The sequence below is a fragment of the Pantherophis guttatus genome, chromosome 4 (assembly GCF_059756535.1).
Source record: "Pantherophis guttatus breed Tessera chromosome 4, ASM5975653v1, whole genome shotgun sequence".
Lineage (NCBI taxonomy): Eukaryota > Metazoa > Chordata > Lepidosauria > Squamata > Colubridae > Pantherophis > Pantherophis guttatus.
The window spans coordinates 153,247,392-153,266,819 of record NC_142066.1 but is presented as its reverse complement, the minus strand read 5'-3'; the positions used below and the strand labels follow the sequence as shown (position 1 = coordinate 153,266,819).

The window sequence follows — 19,428 nt, the reverse complement described above, 5'->3', positions numbered from 1 at the left end:
TTGTATCTTTCGTGCAGCTATTAATGGGCCCGATCCTCCTTAGCTTCATAACCGAAAGGAGGGCCAGCTTCTATAGCAGGATATAGGCAAGGATACAGTGGATGAAAATAGCTGGATTATTTGCTTTTTATTCCTTGTTCTCAGGATGGATCATGAATGGACTTACATAATGTACAGAATCAAAGAGATCCCTGAAGTAAAATATATGAATCCACTCCCATTTCCTGCACATTTGTAACATGGTGAGTTCCTCAGTTATATGCATGAACGTATTGTTTTAATAAGCAAGAAACTACGGTGTGAGTAAAGCTAGAAGAAGAAATGAAACAGCATTTGCAAACTAGTTTGGTATTAGTGGAGTTCCAAAAACGCAATTATTTTGCACATCCTGAATCACACAACTGCAGGCAGTTGACTGCAGAAATTGGGTTAGGCAACCATAGTCTAAGAATTTCCTACCTGCTTACTTACTGGTTATCAAGAGTATTATAAGGAATCTGGTGTATGAAATTCTGAATAGAACATAGAAAAACAGAAAAGCAGTTTAGATGGTGCATGATTTATACACAGTTAGTGTATGATATAAATTTAACAATCTTTCTTTCTTTCTTTCTTTCTTTCTTTCTTTCTTTCTTTCTTTCTTTCTTTCTCTTTCTTTCTTTTCTTCAGACACTTGACAACTGATTCATATTTATGACAGTTGCAGTGTCCCGAGTCATGTGAATTCCTTTTGCAACCTTCTGACAAGCAAAGTCAGTGGAGAAATCAGATTCACTTAACAACTGTGTTGCTAACTGAACAACTGCAGTGATTCACTTAACAACTGTAGCAAGAAAGGTTGTAAAATGGAACATAATTTACTTAACATTTGCTTAGTAAAGGAAATTCTGGGCTCAATTGTAGCCATAAGTTGAGGACTGATTATATTTGCAACCCCCTCCCAACTTCCCCAGCTAAAATATTTGGCGGTTAAGAAGCAAAAAAGAAAATTGTCTTCCAAAACTGACAGCTTATTTGTTACGATGCAGACTCACTCTTCCCTTATGCCAAACCATAATGCAAACACACGGTACTTGGTTTACTTTTCTGTTGTGTCCCTCTGATGCAGTGTTCGCCAATCTTAGCCATGTTAAGATGTGTGGACTTCCAGAATACACCAGGCAGCATTGCTGGCTGGGATATTCTGGGAGTTGAAGTCCACACATCTTAACATGGCTAAGATTGGCAAACACTGCTTTGCTGGGTCCTTCGTCTCCTCCCTAGCCCAAGAGTGAGTCAATCTTAAGTGGTCATTAGTTGGATCGACATTACAGTGGCATTTTCCTCCTTTTTTTCCCATTACTGAGAAAACACAGCATCAAAGTATATAAAATATTTCGGTTTATCACCCATTAATCTGGGGAGAAGTCAGGTTAAAAAAGGCAAAGAAAATAACAATGGGGTCATAACGATGTAGTTTTCTGTCAGATCAAGGAAGAAGGAACAGTTCAGTCACTAAGAAATGAGTAAATGTCATAATTAATTTCAGGCCACAGAATTAAATGAATCGTAACTGGGTATCTAGGAAATGGATGGAGGTAGACTTCTAAGTGAGAATCTGTATTTCCTTCTTTCCTCCCTCCCTCCCTCTCTTTTCTTTCTTTCTTCTTTCTTTCTCTCTCTCTTTCTTTCTCACTCCTTCCTTCCTTCCTTCCCTCTCCCACTTTCTTTCTTTCTTTCTTTCTTTCTTTCTTTCTTTCTTTCTTTCTTTCTTTCTTTCTCTTTCTTTCTCTTTCTCTCTCTTTCTCTCTCTTCTTTCTTTCTCTTTCTTTCTTTCTTTCTCTCTCTCTCTTTCCCCTTCCTTCCTTCCTTCCTTCCTTCCTTCCTTCCTTCCTTCCTTCCTTCCTTCCTTCCTCTCTCTTCTTTAGTTACTTACTTACTATGGCTGCTGATCTCAACCAAACGACTCTGGGCACCTGACAAATCTAATACCCATCTGAAAGCAGAATTTCTGACAAATTTGCTGGTTATAATGATAGTTCCCGTGGACAGTAATATACAGCATCACACATTTGTAATAAAGTTCACCTTTCCTAGCTCAAGGTTTTGGGGATCCATATCCCATGTTTCTCAGCCAGTATGGCAAAGAACTCCGGGCAGTGAAATCTACCACCTTTGACCCTGCAATTGAAAAGCTGGTATAGACTTGCCTCCAAAACCCTTCTTCATACCGTGTTTCCCCGAAAATAAGACCCTGTCTTATATTTTTTTTGAACCCTGAAATAAGTGCTTGGCCTTATTGCCATGCACACAAAAGCCCAATTGGGCTTATTATCAGGGGATGTCTTAATTTGGGGAAAACAGGGTATATTCTGATGCCACCCAGGATCAGAACCCAGGATTTCTATTTTTTGCACTTTGGAGTTTGCAAATTTTTTACAAAATCCCTTGCCCATTTCTGCTTCCCGTAACATTCAGATACATGAAATATGCGGTTAGTGACACCAGGGGCAGTTTTTTTTTATATATATATATATAATTTCCATCCGAATGAACATTTGCTGGAGAAAGACATTGCTAAAATAGTTCTAGAGAGGCGGAAACATGGCAGAAATGCAAAGCATGGGGAAACTCACCAGCTCTGTCCGACGCTTAGTGGAATAACCAGCAGCAGCTGCTACTCGGGAGAGATAGAGAGCAGACCGTTCCTTGATGGAGAGAGATGAGGAAAATCCCACTCCTAGAGAAGGCGCGTGACTTCTGTTATCAGATGCAGCTAAAACTCCTGGGAATTTTTCATCTGAAAGAGAAACAGAGGGAGATTCCAAAAATTAAGAGACATCTCAGGGCGCCAGCAACAGTAGATCAAGGTTTATTCCTGGGTGGTGAAGAATAGTTTTAAGACGCAATTCCGGATCACGCTGGAGGACAGCGATTCTGGCAGAACGAGGAAAGGAGGATGTTGGACTCACACGGAGGATAACCCAGTTCAAGTTTATCATTAGCTGTGGAGGTGCTTGGAGGACTTTGGGCCAGTGCTTCTCTGTCTGACCAACCTACATCGCAGCACTGATGATGTTACCTTTCTGAGCCCAACCCAGCAACTGAGACCAGAATTATGGTTGTAAGTTAGTGCTGGTCATTAAATAGGTCATCAGGTGACCCTGACTGATTTTATAACCTTTAGCGCAACCGTTGTTAAGCAAACACTGCATTAAGTGATTCCATCGTTTGCAATGGGTGTTTTTTGGTGGAAACCAGAAATAAATGCAAGTTTTCCACACACACAAAAAAACCCCATTGTAAACAGTGGTCACATGACTGCAAGATGCTGTTAATCAGTGGGATGTCTTGCCTTCAGAAGTTGTGGGTGCTCCATTGGACAACTCTTTGTCTGAACTGTTATAGGGCCTTTGCAGGGGGTTTGACTAGAAGACCTCCAAGGTCCCTTCCAACTTTGTTATTCTGTTCTGTTACAAATAGCCATGAATGCTGGCCAGTTTCCAAGCATCCAAAATGCAGTTGCATGACTTCAGGGGGAGGGGCTGGCCTTCAGAACTTCAGAACCAGGTCATCAGTAGCCTGTCTGTCATAAGTTTGACCAGTTGCTAAGTGATTGGTCGTTAAGTAAGGACTATCTGTGGCGGGATCCGCAGTGGGGAAAACCAGGATGAAGTCTACTTTTAACCATGGAATCCTCACTGAGGATTCTGGGCAGTCTTTCCCTTTCAGATCAACACCCAGGATAGTCTAGTATCAAACTATAGGAGCCTTGGTAGTACAGTGGTTTAATGCTCCCTGTTATTAACACAGCTGCCTGCAATTTCTGCAGGTTCAAATCTCCCCAGGCTCAAGGTTGACTCAGCCTTCCATCCTTTCTAAGGTAGGTTAAATGAGGACCCAGTTTGTGGGGGCAATAAGCTGACTTTGTATAAATATACAAAAGGATGAAGGCTATTGTTTAACGCATTGTAAGCCGCCCTGAGTCTCCGGAGAAGGGCGGCATATAAATCAAATTAAAAAAAAAAAAAAACTCAAGGCCCGTGAGCTGGATCCGGCCTGCGGGTGAATACAGCAAAGGACCGCCCCGTGATGTCTCTGCCAGCAAAAAAGGAGCTCGGGAGGGCTGCATACTCCATTTTTGTTGGCAGAAGATTGCAGGAGGCCGTCACAGCGAGAAATGAAGCTCAGGAGTCCGTTATCACTGAAGAGCGCTTGGGCCGCCACAGGCGCCCCTGACATGAGTGATGTCAAGCTGGCCACGCCCACCTGGCCACGCCCACCCTGGCCCACCAAGGTCAAACACAACCCTGACGAGGCCCTCGATGAAATTGAGTTTGACACCCCTGTGTTAGTAGGATTTAGAACAGGAAGATTCAGGTTTTAGTTTCCCTTTAGCCATGAAATCTCACGGGCTGGTTTGGGCCAGTCCTCCTTCTTATCCCAACAGCTAAAACAGCATAGTGGTGAAGGTGGCAGACTAGGAGTGAGGAGATCTGAGTTCTAATCCCTTCTCAGCCACAAAAGCTCCTTGTGAGACATTGTACCGGGCACTCTCTCACATCTGACCTGCTACCATCCAAAGTTGTTGTGATATTGAACGTGAGTGGAAGAACTGACTTCTTTGATTAGAGACTACATTTATTGGTGACTTTTTGCATAAAAACAAATCAGATGTGATTTAAGGTTTTGAGGATTATGCAGGATAAATTATAGACAGAAAGAGAGTCGTGATATAACTTTAGAAATCGGTTAATATAATAATTCTACAAGTAGTCCTCAATTTACAACAGTTCATTTAGCGACCTGATTCAGTTCAAAATTACAGCGGCACTGAAAAAATTGAGTTAAGACCATTTTTCACCCTTAGGACTGTTGCAGCATCCCCATAATCACCTGATTTACATTCAGATCAGGGGTGAAATCCAGCAGGTTCTAACAGGTTCTGGAGAACCGGTAGCGGAAATTTTGAGAAGTTCGGAGAACTGGCAAATACCACCTCTGGCTGACCCCAGAGTGGGCTGGGAATGGAGATTTTGCAGTATCCTTCCCCTGGAGTGGGGTGGGAATGGAGATTTTGCAGTATCCTTCCCCTGGAGTGGGGTGGGAATGGAGATTTTGCAGTATCCTTCCCCTGGAGTGGGCTGGGAATGGAGATTTTGCAGTATCCTTCCCCTGGAGTGGGGTGGGAATGGAGATTTTGCAGTATCCTTCCCCTGGAGTGGGGTGGGAATGGAGATTTTGCAGTATCCTTCCCCTGGCATGCCCACCAAGCCACACCCACCAAGCCACACCATGTCCACCAAGCCACGCCCACAGAACTGGTAGTAAAAAAAATTGGATTTCACCACTGATTCAGATGCTTGACAACTGATTCACACTTATGACGGTTGCATTGTCCTGGGGTCATGTGATTCCCTCTTGGAACCCTCTGACAAGCAAAGTCAATGGGGAAGCCAGATTCACTGAACAGCTGGATTACTAATTTATCGGTTGCAGTGATTCACTTCACTTTACAAAGGTTGTAAAATGGGGCAAAACCCACTTAACAAATGTCTCACTTAACAGAAATTTTGGGCTCAAGTGTGATCATTGGTTGAGGACTACCTGTACTTACAGCTGTTGTGAAGAAAATTAGAAGTAGTATTTATTTATTTTATTTTGTATTATATGTATTATATGACTTATTTTACAAGGTGAAAAGCAATAAAGCTGTACAAAAAGTACACACTTCTTTATGTTGTGATGTTTTTCTCTATATCTTGGTCTTTCTTTTTCTATTTTCGTTTCTTATTGGACTTTTGTAGAGAGGGAATCCTTGACCCAAATACACACTCTGTTCTGTACAGAGTCCTATGCTTATATGGCTGGGTTTTACAATGTTTTTGCCAAAAACCATTATTTAGTTCCAGTTTTTGGCAAAACAATGAACAATTGCTTAACCACTGCAGTGTTCATTTAATAATCACCACAAAAAAGGTCATAAAATCAGATTAGTCTCATGGATTATTAGCTTTACGACCAGTGTGATTTATGGACATGCTACCGTGTTTCTCCCGAAAATAAGACCCTGTCTTATATTTTTTTGAACCCTGAAATAAGTGCTTGGCCTTATTTTTGGGGAGGTCTTATTATTTTGGGGCCTGTGGAGCAAGATGGGCTTCTCTTGCTGTCTTACCTGATGGCTCAGCAGACTGATAGCATGGTGATTAACACCAGCTGTCTGCAATTACTGTAAGTTCGAATCTCACCAGGCTCAAGGTTGACTCAGCCTTCCATCCTTTCTAAGGTAGGTAAAATGAGGACCCAGTTTGTGGGGGCAATAAGCTGACTTTGTAGAAATATACAAAAGTATGAAGGCTATTGCTTAACGCATTGTAAGCTGCCCTGAGTCTCCGGAGAAGGGCGGCATATAAATCAAATTAAAAAAAAAAATCCAGTTCTGCATTTAAATATTTTCGGGGAAGGTTTATTTTCGGGGGGAGGCTTATTTTAGCACATGCGCTCAAAAGCCCGATTAGGCTTATTTATCAGGGGATGTCTTATTTTCAGGGAAACGGGGTGCATTGTTGTAACTTGAGGACTACCTATATCTACTGCATATAAAAATGAGGCCCTTTGAACATAAGATCATCCATCTGCACCCCATTCCATCCTAATATAGTTTGCTCTTAGTAAGGCCTCTGAAAATAATCCAGGAAGAGCAACTAGAATTCAAGTCTTTAAAAAAAAAAAAAAAGAACAGCAAAACTACAGAAGAAGAAATTCATTTCACCCAAAATCTATGAAGGAAAATATTTCCATAGAAACATTGATGGCAGAAAAAGAATTCGTGGTCTATTGAATCTATTCTTTGAATTTGTTTTGGTTTTCTTTTTAATTAATTAATGTTACTTTAAAAAAAAAAAAATTGTCGGATGATGGTTGTGTTTATCCCAAGCATGTTTAAACTCAGCTATTGATGATTGAGTCACTATCTTGAAACAGTGGTGAAATGTAAAATTTGTTACTACGGGTTCTATGGGCGTGGCTTGGTGGTAGGGGTAATGTGACTGGGTGGGCGTGGCCAACTTTTTTTTTCTTTTAAAAACATTTTTTCTACAACCTCTTTGGCCAAAGAGGTTGTAAAAAAAAAAAAGCTTTTAAAAGCCTCTGACGATTCCAGCTCAGCTGCGCGATCATCAGAGGCTTTTTTTTTTTTTACTTTTAAAAGCATTTTTTCGGCCGAAGAGGTTGTAGAAAAAAAGCTTTTAAAAATAATTTTAAAAAGCCTCTGATGATTACGCGGCTCAGCTGAGCATGGGGGGGGGCAGGGATGTTTGCTACTGGTTCTCTGAACCACCCACCGCCATCTCTACCGGATCGGGTAATCTGAACTGGGAGCATTTACCTCCTGCCTTGAGATCAATAGTGTTCTTTCTGTGAAGTAAGACTTTCAAAGATGACTTTGAATTTTCTAAGTTCCATGCTACTTAAGAACCCATTTTGAGAAAAAAAATGAGAGAGGGAGAATTTGAATATATATATATATATTTTGCACTTAGTGCAAAATGACTACTGGCATAAGCCTGATGATGGCAGATGGGATTCTGCCGAAACGTCGCTTCTACCCTTTTAGGGATATATCCACAATTACACGTGAAGAAACCCGAAATATTAACTATACACACATACATACCCGTGAAAACTTACATAAACAAATATATATATATATATATATACTCATATATATATCAATTTTCTTACTTCTTCGTAGGGTTTATGTGTGTTTTTCTTCTAGCCAGGTTTTCCCTACGTAGCCAAGGTTTTTTTGTAGCTCCAGCTCAGTAGAATCACATCTACTCGGTTCTGGGCTTTTTTCCTTTCTGACACCTAGCAAGCTCTAACTGCTAGGTGGGAGACCTAAATAGATCCATTTCTAGCTTGTTAGCTGTCATCAGTAGGCCACACCCATGTCTTATGTATCCTCCCTGTAAAGGTACAGTATCAATTTTCTTATACATACATACATATATATATGCATCCCTCCCTCTCTCTGTCTCTCTGTCTCTGTCTCTCTGTCTCTGTCTCTCACTCTCTCTCTGTCTCTGTCTCTCACTCTGTATATACATACACACACAGCCTGCTGATTCATTTTTGGCACCATCCAATTCTGGAGATAGATAGATAGATAGATAGATAGATAGATAGATAGATAGAGAGAGAGAGAGAGAGAGAGAGAGAGAGAGAGAGAGAGAGAGAATATATATTATCATCTTTCTCTGGGATCTACTTACAAAACTTATATGGCCTATATACTGTGTGTGTGTGTGTGTGTGTGTGTGTGTGTGTGTGTGTGTACACACACACACACAGAGTATATATATATATATATATATATATATATATACACACAGTGATATATATATATATATATATCTCCTGTACAAGTTTTGTAAGTAGATGCCAGAGAAGGATGATAATGTTGAACTAAAGCAAGGCAGAAAAAAGTATTTAATCATTTTTGCTGATCCTGTTTGCCCTCCTATCTCTAATAGCTATAGTTGGCTTTTGCGTGTGGTTGCTTTTATCTGCACTTCCACAGCCACAATTATGGAAACAAACACAACTGCTAGATAGTAGCACAATTTGAGCAATGCACACATTCAGGAAGGCTGAAAAAATATCATACAGGTCTGGTTTAAATTGGAAAGGGGGATAAACAGTGGTTCTTGAGTAAATGGTTCATAAAGGATAAATCGTTCTTGAGTCAGGAGAAAAATATACAGGTAGTCCTCAACTTACGACCACAACGGAGCCCAAAATGTAGGTTGTTAAATGAGAAATTTGTTGAGTTTGTCCCATTTTACAACTTTCCTTGCCACATATGTTAAGCGGATCACTGCAGATGTTAAATTAGTAACACCGTCATTAAGTGAATCTGGCTTCCCCCATTGACTTTGCTTGTCAGAAAGTCACAAAAGGGGTTCACTTGACTCCCCCGGGGCACTGCAACCGTCATAAGTTTGAACCAGTTGCCAAGCATCCAAATTATGATCACGTCACCCTGCGGATGCTGCAACGGTCATAACTGTGAAAAACGGTCATAAGTCACTTTTTCCAGTGCCGTTGTAACTTTGAACGGTCACTAAACGAACTGTAATAAGTCAAAGACTAGCTGCAAAGGGAAAATAACTGTATACACCTCCAACACCATCTCCCCAAAGGACCCTGGAGGGCAGTAGTGAGTTTAAAATCCCATTGCTACCGGTTTGCTCGTGGGCACGTGCACATTCGCATGCTCACGCAACACTTCTGCACATGCACTGAAGCATCCGGGCAGGTGGGCGGAGCCTCCCACCGCCGCTACCAGTTCGCTTGATCCGGGGCGAACTGGTAGCAACCACCACTGCTGGAGGGATAGAAAACATCACCCCAAAATTAGCTGTGACATGTGGTATCTTCATTATTAAATCCCCTTTTTTGCATTTTTTGCCTCTGTTGCTAGTTAATGTACTCCTGGTTTCTCATGAAGAGATTATTCACCCCTGAAAGCCAGCTGGGATGATGCCAGAAGATGGAAAATACTGCAGGTAGTCCTCAATTTACAACCATTCGCTTAGAGACCGCTCGAAGTTACAACTGCATTGAGAAAAGTCACGACCATTTCCCACACTTACAACCGTCACGGCATTCCCCAGAGTTATGTGATCATGTGACCGGCATGTATTCACAATGGTTGCACGGATCCTGGAGTCACGTGATTACCCTTTGTAACCTTCCCAGCCAACTTCTAATAGGCAAAGTTGACGGGGGAAGATGGGTTCGCTTAATGACAGCAGGATTCACTTAACAACTGCTGCAATTCCCTTGACAGCCATGGCAAAAAAAAGTTTGTAAAATCAGGTCTGACTCATCAAGCAGTTGCCTTCCTTAGCAAATGGAAACTCTGTTCCCAATTGTGGTCGTAAGTCGAGGACTGCCTGTACTTTGATCCTGTCACAATTAAAGAGGACATGAAGCGAATGGGTGGCGAATGGAATTAAAGATAACATTGTGGAGACAAAGTCTTCACTAGCCGAAGCCTTCCCTGAGTTGAATGTGACTCCTGATGACCCTACGAACATATCTATATCTTCCTGGCAGCAATATACATAGTCCTCGACTTATAACGGTCCATTCAGTGACTGTCCAAAGCTGCTACGCCACTGAAAAAAGTGACCCATGACCATTCTCCACACTTTTGACCCTGGCAGTATCCCCATGGTCATGTGATCAAATTTTGGATGCTTGGCAATCGATTCATATTTAGGACCGTTGCCGTATCTCGTGCAATCACTTTTTGCAAACGTCTGAGAAAAACGTGGAAGACAGATTCGCTTAACAACCACCTTACTAACCTAACGCCTGCAGGGATAAACTTAAAAACTGTGGCAAGAAAAGTCGTAAAACGGGGCACAATTCACCAAACAACTGTCATGCTTAGTGACACCAATGTTGGTCTCCATTGTGATCTACTTTTTTTTTTAAAAAAATTATTTTTATATGCTGCCCTTCTCCGGAGTCTCAGGGTGGCTTACAATGCGCTAAGCAATAGCCTTCATACTTTTGTATATTTTATATAAAGTCAGCTTATTGCCCCCACAAACCGGGTCCTCATTTTACCCACCTTAGAAAGGATGGAAGGCTGAGTCGACCTTGAGCCTGGTGAGAATTGAACTCGCAGTGATTGCAGGCAGCTGGATGTTAAATGCTGCCCTAGTAGGAGGCATTAGCTTGTACACAAATGATTTGCCATTGCTCCCCTAAATTCTTCTATATCTGTCACCTTGCGGTTAGATCTGGGTGAATTCTTACTTACATCCAGGTGCATTCTGTAACACCCTCAGGTGCTTTTTCAAGAGGCAACTGGACTTTTTTTGTTTGTCTTTGAAGACGTTTCGCTCCTCATCCAAGAAGCTTCTTCAGTTCTGAGATGAAGAAGCTGCTTGGATGAGGAGCGAAACGTCTTCAGAGAAAAGCAAAGGAAGTCCAGTTGCCTCTTGAAAAAACACCTTTGGGGCAATCTCCATTCTGTAACACCCTTTGCAGCTTTTCTCTTCCCACCCCCCACCCCAAAAAACACAGCAAGATTTAAGAAAAGGAAACCAGCAGAGAGAGAAGAAAGCAAAACCATCTGAATTAATGCTGTTTTAATGCACCCCTTCTAAAGGCAGCTCTGACACTCTCCCCCCCTTCTCTACCCCCCCACCCCCACCCCATCCTCACTTTGGCTGCTGGTGACTCAGGCCTCAAACAATGCAACCCACCTGTTCAGGCCCATCTTCTCCTGCCCCAAGCAAGCTGCTGCATTCACCCAGTTGCTATCATCCGAAAGGACTTTTCGAAAAAGATGCAGCCAACTCGCCTGAGTGCTGGAAGTGCCCAAGAGCATTTTCGTCCACTTTAAAAGGGACATACTCTGCCCTAAACAGATATGCTTTCCTAAGCAAAATCTCTATTGTGTCCCTCTGTAAGCTTGGTGTTCAGCCCAGTGCCAATTCCATGAGAGTAGAAATATGCGGTGCAAAACACAGAGTAAGTCCCTTTTTGTCCTCTCCTTCCTCCTCCTCCTCCTCCTCCTCCTCCTTTGACATCTTTCTCCCTTAGATCTCAGAAGTCATGGATTTCCACATGACTTAAAACCAGGGGTGAAATCCAGCAGGTTCTGACAGGTTCTGGAGAACCGGTAGCGGAAATTTTGAGTAGTTTGGAGAACCAGCAAATAACACCTCTGGCTGGCCCCAGGAGTGGGGAGGGAATGGGGTTTTTGCAATATCCTTTCCCCAGGAGTGGGGAGGGGAGGGGGATTTTGCAGTATCCTTCCCCCAGGAGTGGGGAGGGAATGGGGATTTTGCAGTATCCTTTCCCCAGGAGTGGGGAGGGAATGGGGTTTTTGCAGTATCCTTCCCCTAGGAGTGGGGAGGGAATGGGGATTTTGCAGTATCCTTCCCCCAGGAGTGGGGAGGGAATGGGGTTTTTGCAGTATCCTTCCCCCAGGAGTGGGGAGGGGATGGGGATTTTGCAGTATCCTTTCCCCAGGAGTGGGGAGGGAATGGGGATTTTGCAATATCCTTCCCCCAGGAGTGGGGAGGGAATGGGGATTTTGCAGTATCCTTCCCCCAGGAGTGGGGAGGGAATGGGGATTTTGCAGTATCCTTCCCCCAGGAGTGGGGAGGGAATGGGGATTTTGCAGTATCCTTCCCCCAGGAGTGGGGAGGGGATGGGGATTTTGCAGTATCCTTCCCCCAGGAGTGGGGAGGGAATGGGGTTTTTGCAATATCCTTCCCCCAGGAGTGGGGAGGGAATGGGGATTTTGCAGTATCCTTCCCCCAGGAGTGGGGAGGGAATGGGGATTTTGCAGTATCCTTCCCCCAGGAGTGGGGAGGGAATGGGGATTTTGCAGTATCCTTCCCCCAGGAGTGGGGAGGGAATGGGGATTTTGCAGTATCCTTCCCCCAGGAGTGGGGAGGGGATGGGGATTTTGCAGTATCCTTCCCCCAGGAGTGGGGAGGGGATGGGGTTTTTGCAGTATCCTTCCCCCAGGAGTGGGGAGGGAATGGGGATTTTGCAGTATCCTTCCCCCAGGAGTGGGGAGGGAATGGGGATTTTGCAGTATCCTTCCCCCAGGAGTGGGGAGGGAATGGGGATTTTGCAGTATCCTTCCCCCAGGAGTGGGGAGGGAATGGGGATTTTGCAGTATCCTTTCCCCAGGAGTGGGGAGGGAATGGAGATTTTGCAATATCCTTCCCCCAGGAGCGGGAAGGGAATGGAGATTTTATTTATTTATTTATTTATTTTATTTTATTGAATTTATATACCGCCCTACTCCCGAAGGACTCAGGGCAGTGAACAGCCATAGAATAAAAGATATAAATACAAAATTTAAAATAAGATAAAACAAATTAAATAATTTGGCTGAACAAATTTAAAACCCTAATAATTTAAAACCAAATTTAAATTTTCCATTTAAAAAGGGGAAAGATTTAGGTCAGGCCAGCTTGATGAAATATTTTGCAGTATGCTTCCCCTGCCTCGCCTACCAAATCACACCCACAGAACCAGTAATAAAAAAATTTGGATTTCACCACTGCTTAAAACCATCTGAGTTCTAAATGCTTCACTCCATCTTTATCGTTGCTACAGGCATATGCATCCTGCATGTCTATGGAGATTCTCAGTCATCTGGGTCATAGTTGCCTCAAAGGTGTTTTTTCAAAAGGCAACCGTAATTATTCCCAACCCCCATCCCCCTTTGAAATGCTTCAGTTCTCATCCAAGAAGCTCCTTCAGTTTTAACTGACTGAATTTTTACCCTTCAGTTAGAACTGAAGAAGCTTCTTGGATGAGAAGCAAAATGTTTTCAAAGAAAAAACAAAACCAAGAAAAGTCTAGTTGAGGAATTCCAGCAACCTCATCAAAACTCCTTTGAGATCGTTTTCTCAACCTTAGCAACTTTAAAATGGGTGGGACTTCAACTCCCAGAATTCCTCAGCTAGCATGTTGGTTGGGGACTTCTGGGAATTGAAGTCCATGACATTAGCTGGCTAATTCTGGGAGGTTTTTATTTTATTTTATTGGCATCTACAGAGGTCATGCAATTACTGATGCACAACACTAATCAACATGTTATACATACAAACAGAAATACAATAGACAACTTAAAATATTAAATTAGGGTAAAACCATTATAAAATTGCCATAATAGGGAACCATTGAGTTGCAATAGAATAGAGGTCATAATTCAACATCTAAAGAAGCTAACCATCTAACTGCTTGTGGTGCGGCTATGATGAGGTCATCCCAGGTGCCTTAAAATTCCTGAGAAGACATTCTCCATCTATAAGTGTTATAGTTTGTTCCGGAGTATCACAGTCGCATCGTGAGCTCTCAGCCATTCCCCACTTAAAAGAGCTTTGCCTTAGTTCTGGCATGGCCAGTACTGTTTCTATTGAGGTGTCTCCATATTTTTCGGGGCAGCTGCATTCCTGCCAGTGGTTTTGTTGGATTTACATGATCTGTTTGGTTGTGTGGTTACGAAAGTTTGCCCATTTTGATCTCCATTCCTCTTGTAGATCGTAAGACTGTGGTATGTTATCCCAAATCTAGGAGTTGAAATCCATACATTTGAACGTTTCCGAGGCTGAAAATATTGAATAGAATAGAATATACACAATATAACAGGGCCCTGGTGGTGCAGCTGGCTAATAGCCTGTTATTAACATTCAGCTGCCTGCAATTACTGCAAGTTCGAATCTCCCCAGGTTCAAGGTTGACTCAGCCTTCCATCCTTTCTAAGGTAGGTAAATTGAGGACCCAGTTTGTGGGGGCAATAAGCTGACTTTGTATAAATATACAAAAGTATGAAGGCTATTGCTTAACGCATTGTAAGCCGCCCTGAGTCTCTGGAGAAGAGCGGCATAGAAATCAAATTTTAAAAAATAAAATAAAAAAAATAACAGAGTTGGAAAGGACATTGGAAGTCTTCTTGTCCGATCTCCTGCCCTATACAATTTCAGACAAATGGTTATCCAATCTCTTCTCAAAAACTTCCAGTGTTGGAGCATTTACAACTATTGGAGGCAAGTTGTTCCACTGGTTAATTGTTCTAACATTGCTTTTTCAGGAGTTTTGCCAAAAGAGGGATTTGTGCCAAGAACATTGTTTATTGAACAAATGAATTGGATGAGACAACTTAAGGAATGTCAATGGAGATTCTCAGTCATCCAGGTCATGATTATCCCAAAGATAGTCTTTTCCCCTGTTGGCACAAATTCAGCTTGGCAACTTCTTTGTTCTTCTGTATTCTATGTTGGTGTTTACCTCATCCCCAACTCTTCAGGCTTTGTCCCCCATTATCCTGGAGAGTGGGGAGGGCAGGGGCAGGGAAAAGGGACAACAGAGGCAGGAGAGGAGCCAGCAATGAGGTTGGCACAAGCATACCAGTCTCTACTGACTCAAGATGGGTGAGGGACACTAGATGCCTTTTCCCACTGCATCTGTCACTTCCACCTCTCCTCTGCATGGTCTCTTAACGTCTTTCTTGGTGCCATGTTCCCACAATGTCCTTCTGCTCATTCCATCCTGGCCAACCAGCCTGATTCGCCCTTAGTTCTTCTGGTGTGAAAGTGGTGTCTTTTTGGACATTTGTGGTTGCCAAGTTTAGATTTAGGTTTAGGTTTATTAAATTTGTATACTGCCCTTCTTCCGAAGGACTCAGGGCGGTGAACAGCCAAGATTAAAATACATACAATATAAAAATTAAGATGAATTAAAACAGAATTAAATCAAATTGGCTTCCCAAAATTTAAAACCCTTTGGCCATAAAATAACCCATTAAAATTTCAAGCCAGCCCAGCTTGCTGAAATAGGAAGGTCTTCAAAGCTCAACGGAAAGTACGGAGGTCCGGGATCAGTCGTATTCCTGGGGGTAGCTCGTTCCAGAGGGCGGGTGCCCCCACAGAGAAGGCTCTCCCCCTGGGGGTCGTCAGTCGACATTGCTTGGCCGACGGCACCCTGAGGAGACCCTCTCTGTGGGAGCGAATTGGCCGGTGGGAGGTAATCGGTGGCAGAAGGTGGTCTCGTAAATACCCGGGCCCTAAACCATGGAGCGCTTTAAAGATGAGAACCAATACATTGAAGTGCACCCGGAAGACCACCGGGAGCCAGTGCAGCTCGCGCAGGAGAGGTGTTACACGGGAGCGCCATGTCGCCCCCATAGTAACCCGCGCGGCTGCATTCTGGACCAGCTGGAGCCTCCGGGTGCTCCTCAAGGGGAGCCCCATGTAGAGAGCATTGTAGTGTCAAAGACTACCTGTGACTTTAGTTCCTACTGTGATCTATCTCGAAGGGCTGACTTATTTCAAGATGGCCTTGAAGTTCACGCACAAGTTGGAAAACAGAACCAGCACTGATTCGTCCAGTTGTGCCCGCTCTTCAGACGAACTAGATCTTTAGCAACTAACTCGGCTCTGCCCTTGCCACAAGGCATGCTGGCCTCTTGACCGATGACCCTTCCAGCACCATCCCGGTCTTTAAATGGCCTGGGGAATCTGTTGCTGGAAGTTAAGGAATTCACTTGTGTGGCCTGTCCCTTAATCCCTCTGCCGTTGCTTGCCTGGTGGATAATTTGAGCCCGACACAGACCCACTGACTGCTGGCGCCGTTTATGCGCCTGGTGTTGTTGACTTCTCATAGATGGATAAGCAGTAATAATAGCTGGAGGAGAAGCCAATGTGGCAGCCGAAGGGAGGTGGGGAGAGGGCTGTCTGTCTGCAGGCCCCATTCATTTAAGGACTATAAGCTCAATTGCCTTTTTCCCATCCTGTCCCTTCTGCACGCAAGTTGGCTATTGTTCGCAGCTTCCAAGCCCTAATCCTGTCTACATTCCTGGTCCAGCAAGTCCTCGCCTTTTCCTGACCACCAGTCATGGCTCGGAACAGATGGCAAAAAATTACAGGCTGGTAGAAAAGAGACGGGTCGAATTGAAACATCTCATAGAATATAGAATAACCGAGTTGGAAAAGGGCCTTGGAGGGCTTCTAGTCCAGCCCCCCGATCAATTTCAGACAAATAGTTGTCTAGTAGTCTCTCTCTTTTTAAAAGCCTCCAATGATGATCTCAACCAGCTTTTTCCACCAGGTGTTCCCTTTCAGCGCTTTTGAAATAGCAGCTTTGGGAATTCTCTTCCCAGCCCAGCCTTTGATTGAGACTCAGTTTTTGGGACATCGCAGGTCCAACTCCCTTGGAGGCAGGGTGGATAAAAATCAATGATTTTTTTAAAAAAATCAAAAAAATCATATTTTTAAAATTTAAATCGGATTTTTTTTATTTAAATTGGATTTTTTTGATTTTTATTGAATTTATTTTAATAAAAAACTTTGGGGGTAAAAATCTATGGTAAGATAGTTTTCTATTTAAGATACATAAATAATTTAGTTTATTCAGCATGAAATGGAGCTTAGTTATGTAGCATGAGGCTGTATATTCTGCAACACTGGGACTATCGGTGAGTCAACAGTGGGTCAAAGGAGTAGCAGAGATGACAGTTGCTCTTTAAAAATTATGATTTAAATTGAGTTGATTTAAATCAAGCCTTTTTACTAGTGATTTAAATTGTGATTTAAATTGTGATTTAAATCAACTCGATTTGAATCAAATCCACCCTGCTTGGAGGCCATGGGTTCAAGTACAATTCGAATGCAAGGTTTGGACTTAATTAAAGAGAATTTCCAAATGGTGAGAACAATCAACCAGTGGAACACACTTGCCTTCAGAACTTGTGGGTGACTGGACAGCTATTTGTCTGGATGATGAACTCCCCTCCCAAATCTGTTACTCTGTGCTCTTTGTTCTTTTCCGATCTTTGGAATAAAGGAGCTTTGCATGTTGATGTGTAGCTGCATAGCTCTAAATGACAGAATAACAGAGTTGGAAGGGACATTGGAGGTCTTCTAGTCCAACCCCCTGCTCAGGCATGATCTATCTCATCTATAGTCCTATGGGTGATTCCTATACAAGTAGTCCCTGACTTACAACCATTCCTTTAACAACCACTCAAACAGGGGTGAAATGCTCCCGGTTCAGACCGGATCACCCTACCCGATCCGGTAGTGATAGCGGCGGGTGGTTAGAAGAACCGGTAGCAAAAATCCCTGCGCCCCACCTCCACCCCACCCATTATGCCCAGCTGAGCCGCACGATCATCAGAGGCTTTTTTTTTTTTTACTTTTAAAAGCATTTTTTCTACAACCTCTTCCGACGAAAAAATGCTTTTAAAAGTTTAAAAAAAAAGTCTTTGATGATCACACGGCTCAGCTGGGATCCTCAGAGGCTTTTAAAGCATTTTTTTCTGCAACCACGTAGCCGAAGAGGTGGTAAAAAAAATGCTTTGAAAAGTCTCTGACGATCCCAGCTGAGTTGCCTGATCAGCAGAGGTATTTTTTAAAAAGTCTCTCTGATGATCCCAGCTGAGTTGCCTGATCGGCAGAGGCTTTTCAAAGCATTAGAAAAAATGCTTTGAAAAGTTAAAAAAAAAAAAAGTTGGCCACGCCCACCCAGTCACATTACACCCCCCCCATCAAGCCACGCCCACAGAACCGGTAGTAACAAATTTTACATTTCACCCCTGCACTCAAGGTTATGACGGCACTAAAGAGTGATTTACTACTGGTCCTCCCATTTATTTTATTTATTGATTAAATTTATAGGCTGCCCATCTCACTACCCAAAGCAACTGACTTAAAACCATTGCACCTTTATGCACCTTTATCAAAATCCAGGCACTCGGCAACTGGCATCTATATATATGATTGTTGCGGCATCCCAGGGTTATGTGATTGCAAATTCCCAGGGAGCTTATGACAAGCAGAAGGGGGAAGCCAGATTCACTTAACAACTGCAGCAAGAAAAGTAATAAAATAAGACACAACTCTCTTAACAATTGCCCCGCTTTGTAATGGAAGTTCCCAGTGCCAATTGTGTTTGCGTGCTGCAGCATCCCATAATGAGGAGTAGGAGCTTAGCAATTCCTGGTTCATGACTGTACAGGTAGTCCTCAACATATGACAGCAATTGGGATCAACATTTCAGTTGTTAAGTGAGTCACACCTGATTTTATGGCTTTTCTTTTTTTTGCCAAGGTAGTTAAGCAATTCAGTACAGTTGTTAAGAGAATCATGTGGTCAGTAAGCAAATTTGGCTTGCGCTATTGACTGTTTTTTAGAAGCCAGCTGGAAAGTCACAAATGCGGATCACATGACCCTGGGATGCTGCAGCCGTCATAAATAGGTGCTGCCAAATGCTCAAATTTTGATCACATGACTCTATGGATGCTGCGATGGCTGTAAGTGTGAGGATAAGTCACAAGTCACTTTTTTCAGTGGCATTTTAACGTCGAATGGTCACTCAATGAATGGTTGGAAACAGAGGTGGGTTTCAGCAGGTTCTGACCAGTTCTGGAGAACCGGTAGCAGAAATTTTGAGTAGTTCAGAGAACCGGTAAATACCACCTCTGGCTGGCCCCACCCCCATCTATTCTCTGCCTCCCAAATCCCAGCTGATCGGGAGGAAATGGGGATTTTGCAGTAATCTTCCTCTGGATTGGGGAGGGAATGGAGATTTTATAGTAATCTTCCCCTGCCACGCCCACCAAGCCACACCCACAGAACCGGTAGTAAAAAATTTTGAAACCCACCAGTGGTTGTAAATCAAGGACTACCTGATTCAGCAATCCCAATTGCAACAAGGCATGTACACGTTACGTATCCATAGCAAATATTGAGACCACCTATAAATTTTAGCAATGTATCTTTTTTATGTCTATTTTTGCAAATTTTTCAATGTGAAAAGGCATTTGGCCCAAGGTTTTCTGTTTTTTTGTTTTTTGTTTTTTGAATCATTGTTTTCAATCAAACTCTTTTTCAATCTTAT

At 42.9% G+C, this 19,428-nt stretch overlaps 1 protein-coding gene across 3 annotated transcripts in view; it reads right to left on the bottom strand.

Moving 5' to 3' along the window:
- Positions 1–19,428, bottom strand: part of XIRP1 (xin actin binding repeat containing 1) — a 41,994-nt gene that overhangs the window by 14,367 nt on the left and 8,199 nt on the right. The window contains exons 2-3 of one of the 3 annotated variants that reach the window (XM_034401735.3): positions 2,616–2,779; positions 472–512 (exon numbers count right to left, since the gene is read on the bottom strand). The gene's annotated coding sequence lies outside the window, so the exon portion shown is untranslated. Of the gene's footprint in view, positions 1–459; positions 513–2,615; positions 2,780–19,428 lie in introns of all 3 variants that reach the window. The other 2 variants (XM_034401734.3, XM_034401736.2) reach the window with 2 other exon arrangements.